At 42.3% G+C, this 13,322-nt stretch overlaps 1 long non-coding RNA gene across 1 annotated transcript in view; it reads right to left on the bottom strand.

Moving 5' to 3' along the window:
* The window catches only part of LOC122463031, a 104,607-nt gene extending 91,996 nt beyond the window's left edge, over window positions 1-12,611 (bottom strand). Inside the window, exon 1 of the long non-coding RNA XR_006285988.1 lies at window positions 12,412-12,611. This is a non-coding gene — a long non-coding RNA (uncharacterized LOC122463031). The remainder of the gene's footprint in view (window positions 1-12,411) is intronic.
* Between the last annotated feature and the right edge of the window lie 711 nt (window positions 12,612-13,322).

Here is a 13,322-nt window from a genome sequence, read left to right as displayed (position 1 = left end):
CTGGAATGTCAGGGCAGTTCAGTCTGTTCCTTGTAAGTCCCAGGCCTCCTTCTCAGGCCCTGGCTGTGCTGCAGGGATGCTGTGGGTTGGACACTCGCTCTGGTGGTGGCCACATGCTCTTAGGCTCTAAGTGGTAGGACCCTTCTTCCCAGTGTTGCCCCCGCCCTGTTGGGGTTACGATCCAAGCCTGGCCTGCAGAGCCTCTTGGCTGAGGCATCTCCCTATGCTGGGCCTGCTGCCCAGGGTCTCCCTAGCTGCTCACTGCACCCATCTCCAGACTGCTCCAGCCCCAGCTCCACCACTCTGTCTCTGCACTGCTGCTGCTCTGCCTCCAGCTCCCTGGGCTGTTTCTTTGGCTGCTCTGGTTGCTGCAGCTCTGCTCCCAGGACAGGTCTGCTCTGCAGGCTGCTTCTGTGACTCTGCTCCCAGCACTGACCTGCTTCCTGGGCTGCTTTTCTGGCCCCTCTGGCTCTGGTTGCTGCAGCTCTCCTCCCAGAACAAGTCTTCTCTCTCTGGGCTGTGCCTCTGGCTTTGGGGCTGCAGCTCTGCTCCCAGGACAGGGTCTGCTCTCTGGATCTGGTATAGCTCTGCTCCCCAGCTCAACTTGAGCCCCTGCTTTCTCTTTAGCTCGGCCCCACTCTGTCTGACCCAGGCAAATCCAGCTCACAAGGAGGACGGGACCTCCCTAGCCTCCTGACTCTCTGATTAGCCTGCCTTGTCATGCAGGCTGACCTGGAGCATTGGCCTCCCTCCATTGTTCCTGGGGACTCAGTCTCAGGGTCCTGGTTTCCCATAGACCCTTCCCCTTTTAGAACTGGGAGCTAGCCAACCAAAACACCCCCACTGAATGTTAGTAAGGGGGCAACAGTCCCCTTACACATAGGGAATAATCCATAGTATGAGGTTTTGGACCAACTATTTGTGATTAAGCTTTTTGGGATTTGTGGACTCATTATTGCCAACTTCAAATGTTCAGAAAACATTAGCTGTCCCCTCACAATCTGGCTGGTTCAAAAAAATAAAGAATCCAACACTTAATAGCAAGATTTAGTTCCTTTCTGGTTTGAACCTTTAGGGTGCGCTTGCTTCACGTTTGAGTTTTTCTTTGTAATCATTAGGGCTTTAAATTTAAAAAAAGACACTGTCATGCAATGTCATAATTCCTGTAGCTGGGACTAACTCACGTGCAATTGAGAGACTTGCTCATTTTCACAAATTCGTGGATTCCAAGGCCAGAAGGGGCCATTGTGATCATTTAGTCTGGCCTCCTGTATAACAAAGGCCATAGAACTTCCCCACATGATTCCACAGAGCATATTTTTAAAAGATAGCCAATCTTGATTAGAAATTTTCAGTGAAGGAGAATCCACCAAACCTTGGTAAATTGTTCCAATGGTTAATTAGCCTCACTGTCAAAACTTTACACCTTATTTCTAGTCTGCATTTGTCTAGCTTCAGCTTCCAGCCATTGGCTAGAGTAATACCTTTCTCTGCTTGATGCCAATTATTAAGTGTTTGCTCCCCATGTGGATGATATTTAGACACTAATCAAGTCACCCTCTTAACCTTTGCTTTGTTAAGCTAAATAAATAGAGTGAGCTCCTTGAGTCTCTCACTATAAAGCCAAGTTTTCTAATCCTTTAATCATTTTCATGTGCTTCTCTGAATTCTCTCCAGTTTATCAACATCCTTTCTGAATTGTGGGAACCAGAACTGGACACACTATTAAGGCAGTGGTCATACTAATGCCAAACAGAGGTAAAATAACCCCTCTACTCCCACTCAAGATTTTCCTGTTTATGCATCCCAGGATAGCATTAGCTCTTTTGCTCACAGTATCATATTGGGAGCCCATGTTCAACTGATTATCGTGTGAAGTAGTGACCTGAAAAAAGCTTGGGTTTCATGGTGGATAGAGTGCTCCCTCCTGTAAGGCTGACCTACATTCTTTGTTCCTAAATATATACATTTGCATTTAGCTGTATTAAAATGCATATTGTTTGCACCCAGTTTACCAAGCAACCCAAATTGCTCTGAATCAGTGACTTGTCCTCTTCATTATTTACCACTCCCCCCCACCCCCCCACTATGGTGTCATCTGCAAACTTTATCAATGATGACTGCTTTCTTCCAGGTCATTGATAAAAATGTTAAATAGCGTAGGTCCAAGAACCAATCCCTGTGGACCCCACTGGAAATATACCACTAGATGACTGGTCAAAATGCACAAACTATGAACAATAGCACAGTTAACTGGCCACGTCTGAGAAAGATTTACAAATAATTGTTTTAATACCAGCTCTAATATTAATTGCTCCTACAATATATACTGTATTGTTTCTATAAGAGCAATGCATGTAAGAAAACAAATTACAGGTTGATCCCCAGCCTATGGTATTCACTCCTCTTAATGTCTAGAGGCAAGAAGAATGAGAGGAGACTTTATACAGGAAATGCTAGGTTTTCCAGTATTGGTCCAATATCTTTGAATCACCAAGTCAAATTCAATAGAACTACTTTGGATTTGCACCATTGTAAATAAAATCAAAATCTGATTAAATAACTGTATGCAAGAATAGTATGAGAACTCTAGTTCCCCCCTCCCCCATGCACACTGTATCTGAATAAAATTTGTTTACCTAAAACCAATGGCATTTCAATATGCATTGGAATTATCTTTTTTGCCACAAGCAAAACCCTCACACCCTCGTATCACATATTTCCAACCAATTCATGAAGGTGTTTTTTTTCAGGCCATGTCTATTAGAGTGTAAAAAATGTTAGTGATGTCAGTTCATTTAAATGCCAGTATTGATGTTTACCAAAAAATTGACTTGCTTAGTCTAAACTAGATCCTTCTTTATGCAAGTCTTTTTAAGTAGGAGAGACCTGAAGCTATACTTTTAATGCTGTGCCAGCTAACAAAGATCTCTGGGGTTGGGGAAATCTAAAGCTAGGCAGTGAGCTGAAGTTATTTTAATATCAAAATATATACACACATTTCCCAGTAAGGTTCTCATGATCCTATACGAAGTGTATAGATCTAGATATAACTGGTCCCTTATAGAAAAAAATAGAACAAAATTCTGGCTTTCTAGAAATGAAGTTACAGGTTAGTCAACTTGGGGTTTTTTGTGTGCTCCCCCCCCCATAGATAAGTACAGCAAGATACTAATGTTGAAAAGCCATATTGTGTCTGCACATTACTTGCATCCCTGTGATTTCAGTAAGATAAGATTTTGGCCTTGGAAGCTTATTCTAATCAAAAAGTAATCATGACAATCCAGGACTTGAAAAATCTAAAATATTCCAGGCCATGGTTCCATGATTGGCAGAACCTAATCAGAGGAGGAGGTCAACATGTAATGGAAAGGCAACAACTTGTGTTCCTTGTAGTATGGAATTACTCTACAAGAGTGATCCTGAGTACTACAACCCTCAGTTAAATATCAATCCACCTCTTTCCTCCTCTAGAAGAGACTCACAAGGTGGAGTTGAAGTCCAGAAAATGGAAGATTGAAGCTTAGAGGAAAAGGACAGGCTACAACTTGGCCTAACAGGCCAAAAATATCTAATGCATACATAACAGGAATTCTGTTGACTTGCATTCTTCCTGGCTTCCCAAAAGCAGACTTCATGAATAATCCCTGCAACTAATCGGTTTCCTGGTGTGCAGATAAGTGTACTGTATATTATGAACTCTAGCAGCAATCCCAAAGAACCTTGCCGAGTTGAAGAACACCATCTCAGAGGGAAAAAATAGCAGAGCAAGGGCAAAATTAGAAGTGTAGACATACAAGAAAGGTTTTTAGCTGAGATTTGAAGTGAAATGTAGAATGGTTGAGGTGTAGAGAGCTATGGGAAGGAGGATGCAGAGGGCAGGAATGGACAAGGTGGAAAAATAAACCGACAGAGGTGAGATTACACAACGAAGCACGGTGGAGCCTGGTATTAGAGGAGTGGAAGGAAAGGAGCTTAATACAGAGAAAACACCAAATTTAAACAAGGTAAACTGAATGATCCAGGTAACTATAGGCTGGTTAGTCTGAGATTGATCCCAAGCAAAGTCATGGAGAGACTGATCTAGGATGCAGTCTGTGGCAAAATTAATGTCAATCAACATGATTTTATGGAAAATAGGTATTGTCAAACCAACTGGATATCATTTTGTTATGAGATCAAAAGTCTGATAAAGGTAACTTACCATAACATACTTAGGCTTCTATAAAGCATTTGATGTGGTCCTGCATGCCATTCTGATAAAAATTAGTACTATGCAAAAAAAGTGTGTAATTCATACTAAATGGATTAAAAACATATTGGCCTGAACAATAGTTGCAAATTAGGAAGCATCACCTTAATGGGAGTGGTTTTAGTAGTGTCCCACAGGGATCTGCTCTTGGCCCAGTGCTACTGAATATCTTTGTCAATGATCTGGAAAAAACTATAAAATGATTGCTTGTGAAATTTGTAGGGAATACAAAAATTGGTGAAATGATAAATAATGAGGACAGGTCAGTTATACAGATCAGTCTGGATCACTTGGTAAAAGGAGCTCAGATGAGTTAGATGCATTTAATACAGCCAACTACAAGGTCATATATGTAGCAACAGAAAATGTAGTTTACATACATACAAGATGTGGGACTTTTTTCTGGAATGCATTGACCCTGTGTCATGCTGTCTGGTATGGCTTACTACTGAGATTGCCAATCACAGGTCAGATGATCAGAACCAGGGCAGACACCCCAAACTAGTGGTATATTCTATAATGAGATTTCACCAAGCCAACAACTGTGCATTCATGTATTACTATATTAGTCTTACTGTGGAGCCACAGACAGTCCCCTTCAGCTCTCCAGCCCCTCTTTACCACCCAGACAAACTGGACTTTATGATAAACAGTTATTAAAACCAAAAGTCACCTCACATTAGGTTACTCCCACCCCCAAGGGTCAATGGATACTCTGGATCTCATACCAGATACAACACTGACAGCCAATTTCTTTATTAAACTAACTAAAGGTTTATTAGCTACAAAAAAGAAATGGTTATTGAGAGGTTAACGCAGCTAAAATACATTAACAGGTGAATCAAAATTTGTAAATCTAATATGATAGAGAGGTAGTAATCTGTTAGTTTTTCATAAATCTCACAGGATTACCTAGAATAGCTCTAGGGATCTCTGGCCAATTGCTCAGTATTCCACCCTGTCAGAATTCATCAGTCCAGAGATACAGGATCACTCCCTGGATCCATTCTTATAGCTGTCTTCCGCGGAAGGCAATCTGGCAAGCCCATCATAGCATGGGCTTTTCCTCTGTTGACTAAATGGAGACTGGGTCTGGGGATTTTCCATTGTCAAAAGGAATGACCCATACTTTGAAGTTAACATGCTTCCTCATTTACAGATCTAAGGCTCCAATCCTGTTTGATGAGCACTCCTATTACAGATACATACCGAATGCATTTAGTTACAGAAATCCAAACAATCTTTCATTAGTTTTCATGAAGTTTAAGTGTCAAGTAAATACACATTTGCTGTAGGGTTAATTAAGTACAGGGTATCCACAATGTAACTATATGTAATGCGATAGCATACAACAGAATACAGAGAGATGAAAACAATACCATCAACATCTCCTTTTGACCTGTTCTAACAAGTGAATTGTCTTTAACATACTATGACCTTTTAGCATTCCTTTGGTATTCACGCACAAGTGAATTGCCCTCTTGCTCTGGCCTGAACTGGCAATCTGCTAGACAGCATCACACCCTGCATATGACTTTGGGGGTAATCATAGATAAATGGAACATGAGCTCCTAGTGCAATGCTTTAGCTAAGGGGGCAAACATGATCTTTCAATGTTTAAGCAAGGAAATACCTAGTAGGAGAAACGAGGTGGCATTACCTCTACATACAGCATTAGTGACACCACTCTGGAATACTGTGTCCTGTTCTGGTATCCACATTTTAAAAAAGGGATGTTGAAAAATTGGAAAGGGTTTAATAAAAGTGCTACAGGAATTATTAGATTTCTGGAAGACATGCCTTCTACTGAGGCTTAAGACTCTCCGTGTACTTCATTGATTCAAAAGAAGGCTGAGAGGTGACTTGATGCCCATATTGATACTTATAGACTAATGAGATTTCTGACAGAGGGCTTTTTAATCTAGCAGAAAAAGGCATAACAAGATCCAATGGCTGAGCGCTGAAGCTAGATAAATTCAGACTAGAAATAAGAAATTCAACAACGAGGGCAATTAATTACTGGAACAATTTACATAGGGACAGGATGGATTTTCCATCATTTGGAGCCTTTAAATCAAGACTGGATATGTTTCTAAAAAAAAGTTATCACTCAAACAGAAGTTATGGGACGGATATCAAAATTATTGGATGATTTTCTAAGGCCACTGTTATTAGGAGGTCAGACTTGATGACCTAGTCATGATTAAATCCATGACAATCAAAGAAAAAGAATATTAAAGGAGTCAGTGCAAAAATGGAGATAAGGAGAGGGTTTTTTAAAACTCTTGAAGTATCTTTTAATGGACATCTACATCTCTATTGAGGCACTTAATTAAAAATCAAGACATTTACTTATGCCCAATTTTCCCTATGCCCCTTTAACCTTATATAGCCAACTGTATTGCTTGTTTATAGGACTGTGTTTAGTTCTTCTCTCCCACTGTCTTACCTAATCAGTGCTAACACTGGAGGATGTGAAACCAGGAGCTTTACTAAGCTAAAAAGAGGCTGTAAGAGAATAAAAGTTTTTCAAAGTACTAAGCCAATTCTGCCAACCTAAGATAGCCTGTTTAGGTCCACTGTTTTTATTGTAGATAGAAAATAGTGGCAGATCTGTTAGAAATAGGAACTAGTGTTCTGAAGCACCTAATGCCCAGAGGCCCCAGTCAAGGAGAAAGCCCCATTGTGTTAGGCCCTCTGTAAATAAACTTAGAATATGAAAGTTGCAAAGTCAAGCACTCAAAAGTTAGGAAGTGGCAGAATTAAGGATGACTGTGAAGCCTTAATTTAGCCCCGGTGCATATATGTTATGGTATAGTCTTTAATTATATGATCACATACCATATTTTCTACAGGAACCCTGCCTTATCCAGTGTGCAAGATGGATGGTGTTCAGGAAAGAAGTCCTCTGTTAAATATTTCTTTTTATCCTCTTCATTTGATGTGTGGCCCCATGCCTCATTTACTCCATGTTATTCAAACCCTGTTCTGAAAACAGAATTACTAGTTTCCTCATGGAATGTTCTATGGCAGTCATCACGTGAGTATCTGAGTGCTTCACAAGCATTTATGAATTGATTTTCACACAACCTCTGAAGGATGAGTGGGTATTATCCCCATCTTACAGATGGAGAACGTATGCACAGAGATTAAGGTCAAAAATATCCTCTTGTTTTGGGTACCCAATCAGAGATGCTAGGGCCTGATTTTTCAGAGTACTAGCATTATACAGCACTTTATATGTTCAAAGCACAGCTCCCAGTGACTTCAGTTGCAACTGTAAGGTATCAGCCACAGTGTCTCAAGCCGGGCACCCATAAAATGAGGGGCACACATCTGAACTCATGCTGGTGACACACACAACTGGAAGAATTTAAAAGTGGTTGCATTTGGAACACTGGTTGGCATGAGCTCTATTTAATACATAAACAAATATCCAGTCACCTTTAGACAATTGCTGAGAGTTACAAAACTGCTTTGAACAGTATGTTCAGAGAAAGGACCTGGAACTGGGGCCAGACTAGAGGGCCTCAGACACTACTAGAGGCTCCCTTGTGTCAAACAAAAGAAGAAATCCTCCTTTTCAGGAGAGCTTCTTTGCATTTAGATATGACCGAAACAAAGGAAATAAAGCTCCAACGCCCCTGCACCCTGTCTCTGGATTGCAGCCTCTGCTGAGAGTACACACAAACTGATAAATGCCACAACTTACCAGTAAGAGTGTAGGGCTTAGTTCTCAGAACAAGTTTTCTCTTGGCAGTCTTCCCTCTCTTTCAAAGGCCCACCCATAAGCCTCTCTGTTAGCAATTCAGCACAGCTGCTTTTGGTCAGACTCAATACAGGTCTTCTCTCAACTTCCTTGAAGATCCCTTTTTGCTAATAACTCAGCTAATATAGCCACCACCCGCCCCCCCAAAAAAACTCTTCCCTTTTTAAGGAAACTGAGCCAACGTTGCATCGGTTTGTAAAAGCCTGTTCTGGAGCTCCAAATGGCCTGTACCACCCATCACAGGCTCAAAGAGGAACACCAGGTTCAGCTTCTTATCACCAGGCTTTGGAGAAGTTCAGAAGAGAATCTAGTTCTGGAAGTGATCTTTGCAATTTGAACCTATTTTAACGAGACCCAGTTAGACTTACCAGAGCCCACCCTCAGCCTACAGAGAAATTTGATTCACATCCAATTCTTGTCACTCAGGTCAATTTCTGACATAGAGCTTTGTGGTAACAAGCCAGAAATGTGAACCTCCTGTACTACCAGTATAATAAATATAATCAATACCGATTCATTACCTTGTTTACTTGTACTCAGGACACTATTGGCAAGCTCCATTAAGAATCAACCTTTACAGTTAGCAGTTATTCGCTATGTACCAACCTGCAGGGTGCTCACATGAGCTCTTTGCTATGACACCCAATCTTTGAGCCCTGTAAAGGAGAATCTCACTTCCTGAATGGCTGTAACAAGGTATGTAAGGAACGCAACACACCAGATCTGATCTCAACTAGTGCTTCTTTATTAACTTACCCAATGTGGCCCCTAGGGACCAGGCAAAACTCCCCAGCCTGAATACATGTTTGGGGACTACCCTACAATAACTATTCTGAACCCCAGGCTACAATAGTTCCCAAGCCTGTAGCAGTTTTCCTTGCCAAGATAATTGTTTTACTTTAGGCAATATTTCCAAGGTTAACTGGAATAAGCAGGTAGGCTATATTTTTGCAGCAAGAATCTCTCTGGAACCTACAGTACCCTTCCCTCCCCCACCAATTAAAAACCATACATGTTCTATATACAATGAGTCAGTTAACTTTGAGATATCTCCAAGAAAATCATTTAACTAATGGATGGATACTTTTGGAAGGACAAAATGCAAACTATTTTTTTCCCTGCAGTCTAGGGTGTTGGTTGGGGGGCAGGAAAAGAAGATGGGACTGGGATCTTTATTTATTATTTCTTTTGGTGGGGAAAGAGTGTAGTTCTCTGTAGGATGTTAGGGTTGGAGAGGAGTTTTTAAATAGCTAGGGAATATTGCAAGTATTGCCAGCTTTTATTATAAATTGTTTTATTGTAGCAGGGAAAAGCCCCAGTCATGGACCAAGACCCAATTGTGTTAGGTGCTGTTCATACACAGAACAAATAGACAAACCCTACTTCAAAGGGCTTACAATCTAAGTATAAGATAAGAGACAACAGATGGATGCTGACAGATGGGGGAGTACAAGAAACAATGAGACTATATTGATTAACATGTGGTCTCAGCATACCAGCAGCCTAGCCATTGGCAAGTTCTATTTAGGCCTCAGAGCAAAATAGAATTTTAAGGAGGGTTTTGAAGGAGGATAATTAGTTTTGCAGATGTTTGGGGAAATTCTCCCAAGTGTGAGGGGGCAGCATGGGAGAAAGCACAAAGATGCTTGTCTGAAGATTTAACAAATGGACACTGGAACTAGGGTGACCAGCTGTCCCGATATTATTGGGGCCGTCTTGATATTAGGGGCTTGGTCTTATTTACGCAGCTAGAACCCCTGCTCTGGGAAAAAAAAAAAAAAAAAAAAAAAAGAGTGGTGTCCCAGTTTCACACTTGTTATTTGGTCACCTTAGATGGAACCTAACATCATGGGCTGAAAGGGAGGTGCTTTCAGCAAGTACCATAAGAACTTTGATAGCATAACCATGGTGACGTGCTGCCATGTTCTTTGCTGATGCTTGACAATTATGTAAAACAGTAACTAATCAATTGTCCTCCTGGCCAGATCCTCAGCTAAGAGAGGCTACACAGAGAAGCAACTGAGTTACATAGATGTACCTCAACTGATGATTGACCCCTATTTCATATCTTACGTTTTTAGAGAAAGAGAGAATTCCCTATGAAATTAGCTATTTAAACTAGGAAAATCCAACAAACTTCTCTCTAATGTCTGACTATGGACACACATCGCAGATTTTTGTCAGTGAACAGTGTGCAGTCAACAGACCTCTAAATTACAGCTAAACATGTATAAATGGATATACATATGTATATAGTAGCAAGTCAGAAATGTTGCTATTATATCTATATAAAACTCAAATACTGATGATTACAACCAATATCGAAAGTCTGTTTACCATCTGGTGATAGTAAAAGAAGCACAAGCCAAAATAATCCATGGTTTCTTACTTGGGCAGTCTGACCAACTAATTTCCTCCCAAACAATTTGGTTAAATTCTTTATCCCTGCAGCGATAGTGAGTACATACTTTTTCTTTTTTAAAAAATATGAGTAGTGTTTGACTTTATGTTTCTATTAAGTAACACTTTAGAGATGCTAAATTACAATTGTGTGCTGAGGAAATACATGTGATGTCCTCATAAATGTCAAATGAATCCTTTATGATTGGCGCTGTTATAATGAATACCAAACAATTTCATTATTATTAGTGCTATTACAATGAATGCCAAAGGAATTCACTATAATTAGCAGTAGTACACTGAATAGCAAAGGAGCTCAAAATCAGAGACTGTAGAAGACTTTCTAAAAAAAAAGTCTTAAATGTCTCATGATTTAATACTATTTTATGGTGACAACAGTGAAAACAACAATCCATTGAGAGTGAAAGATTCTAAATAGCTTGCCCCATTTGTGTCCTTAAAACTCATATTGGGGTAGCTTGTTGGACTACACACCCATGCAGAGGAGTAAGAAAACTGCATGGGTAAACAAACTGCAGGTAAACAAACTGTCCCGGCCCGCCAGTGGATTTCCCTAATGGGCCACGTGCCAAAGGTTGCCGATCCCAGGACTAACCTATGATTAAAAAAATTTCTTATCTAGTTCTGACAGCAAGAATCTCCACCATCACTCATACAAGCTGCTAAAAAAAAATCTCTAGGGGCTTGGATTATAAAAAACACCCTTTAGAATGTGTGACAAAGTTCCTCCTCTGCCTTGGTGGGTCCTGCGCTTTTTGGCGGATTTGCTCACCTCAGAGGTTCACGGCAGCCCTCAGTTTGGCCGCTTCTGCTAGAGGCTCAAACCTGCGGTTCACTCAGCTAACCTCATCACTGGCCAGCATGGGGGAAATGGAGAACAATCTCCGCAGTCTCTGTTGTCCCACCTAGTTGGTCGGAGTCAGGCCAGATCCTTTTCTAAATTAGGCCTTCCCTTCTGGTGTTGCTCAGAGACCAGGTCAACTCCTCCTGTGTCCAATCAGGAGATGGGAGGAACCCGGGCCCACCCTCTACACTAGGTTCCAGCCCAGGGACCTATGGATAGCAGCTGTCTACGTCTCCTGTATCAGCTGCGAGATAGCTACAGCTACAACTCCCTGGGTTACTTCCCCATCACCTCCTTTATCCATGCAGCAAGGCGGTGTGGCTCCCCGCCACCCTGGAGAGGGTCAAGCCCCTCCAGACACCAGAGTGGGCAGAGCCAGGAAGCTCTGAGCTCACCCCTCAGAGGGACGGGCAGCAACCTGGAAGTATAAAGGGGGGCCCTCAGAGCTCACTCGAGGGCCAGCCGCCAGGGATGCCAGACATAGCCAGCCTAGCCCGTGACTGGGAAAACCCCACAGCCCCAGGTCCACGCCAAGACTGGCCAGACCTGCCCTGCGCCAGCTATCCAGGGGAGTTACCAGACCTGCCCTGTGCCAGCTGCCCCAAGGAACCCATGGTGCTGGACCCCCCCAGAGAATACTGCCAGGACCCAAGTACCAGAAGGAGGGGAGTTAGGAACTAGCCCAGGGACAGCCTACCCTAGTCTGGCTGTAACTCTGCCAGAACCCATGTCAGTGTGTTGCAGTCAGGATCCCCACTGACCCAGCAGCGGGTCGTTGGCTGCTGCTAGGGCCCTGGGCTGGGATGCAGTGGAGTGGGTGGGCCTGCACCCCCTGCCACCCAACTTGTGGGTGGCAGTCTCCCCCTCTTCCAGGTCTTTGGAGGCCTGGGCTAATTCACACATGCTGTGTTGCTCAGCCTGTGCCTGAGGGTCTGAGCTATTGACGGTTTGTTCCCCCACCCTGACTCAGGGCCCAAACCTACGGTGCTCAGTCCGGTTACCGCAAGGGCTGCCGAGGGAGACCCCAGTGGCTAGACAAATTCCCTAAAGCTAACTGTGTGTAGTGAGCCAATGTGACTCCCCACTGCGGGCCAAGCCCCAGCTTAGCCCCTTTACAATCCTCACCACAGGATCTTCCTCCTGAAGCCTGATCATGCTTGTACTCCTTAGTCCTCCAGCAACACACCTTCTCACTCCCTACTCCTTGTATGCCCCTCGTTAACTGATGGGAGGTCCTTTTTAAACCAGGTGTCCTGATTAGTCTGCTTGCCATAATTGATTCTAGTATGTTCTTAATTGGCTCCAGGTGTCTTCATTAGCTTGCCTGTCTTAATTGGTTCTAGCAAGTTCCTGATTGCTCTAGCACAGCCCCTGCTCTGGTCACTCAGGGAACACAAAACTATTCATCCAGTGGCCAGTATATTTGCCTTCTCCCAGACTGCTGTACCCCACTGGTCTGGGTCTGTCAAAATGATATGGAAGCATGGGACCATCAGGGACAACTGGCATATAACATTATTGATACATTTATTATTGTTTGACAAATACACCTAATTAGGTTTCTGGAAGAATTCTCCACCCTCACCCCATATCCATTTCTATGATGATTGAGTTTTCCCTTTGCTTCAGTACATTTTATTTCCCTGGAAAGGAACTGAAAGTGCTGTCCAACCAGCCATTACCTACAGCAGAGAAATCATTATCTGATTGTTCTGTTTAGTTATGGAAGCTATTCATTATTTGAAGCTATTTTTGCAATAGAAAATGGTCAAGTTCCAAAGTGCCTGTGGTTGGAGTGACACTTTCCTATAGACTCAGCAAATAATTAAACTCCTGTATACAGTGATCATCAATGCTTGTTTGGTTCACATGCTCCTGTTATGTTTCTTCTCTGTGTATGTAATTATTATGCTTTGTTCAGCTAATAGTACAGAAAGTTTAAAAAAAAAATTAGTGAATGCCTAGCATTCCCTGATATGAGATTTCAGAAATCATAATGACAAGGAAATCCTAAGGACAAGTGGGTTATAATAGGT

The sequence above is a fragment of the Chelonia mydas genome, chromosome 1, assembly GCF_015237465.2.
Source record: "Chelonia mydas isolate rCheMyd1 chromosome 1, rCheMyd1.pri.v2, whole genome shotgun sequence".
Taxonomy (NCBI): Eukaryota; Metazoa; Chordata; order Testudines; family Cheloniidae; genus Chelonia; species Chelonia mydas.
The sequence above is the reverse complement of the archived record's forward strand: the minus strand, read 5'-3'. Positions and strand labels throughout refer to the sequence as shown.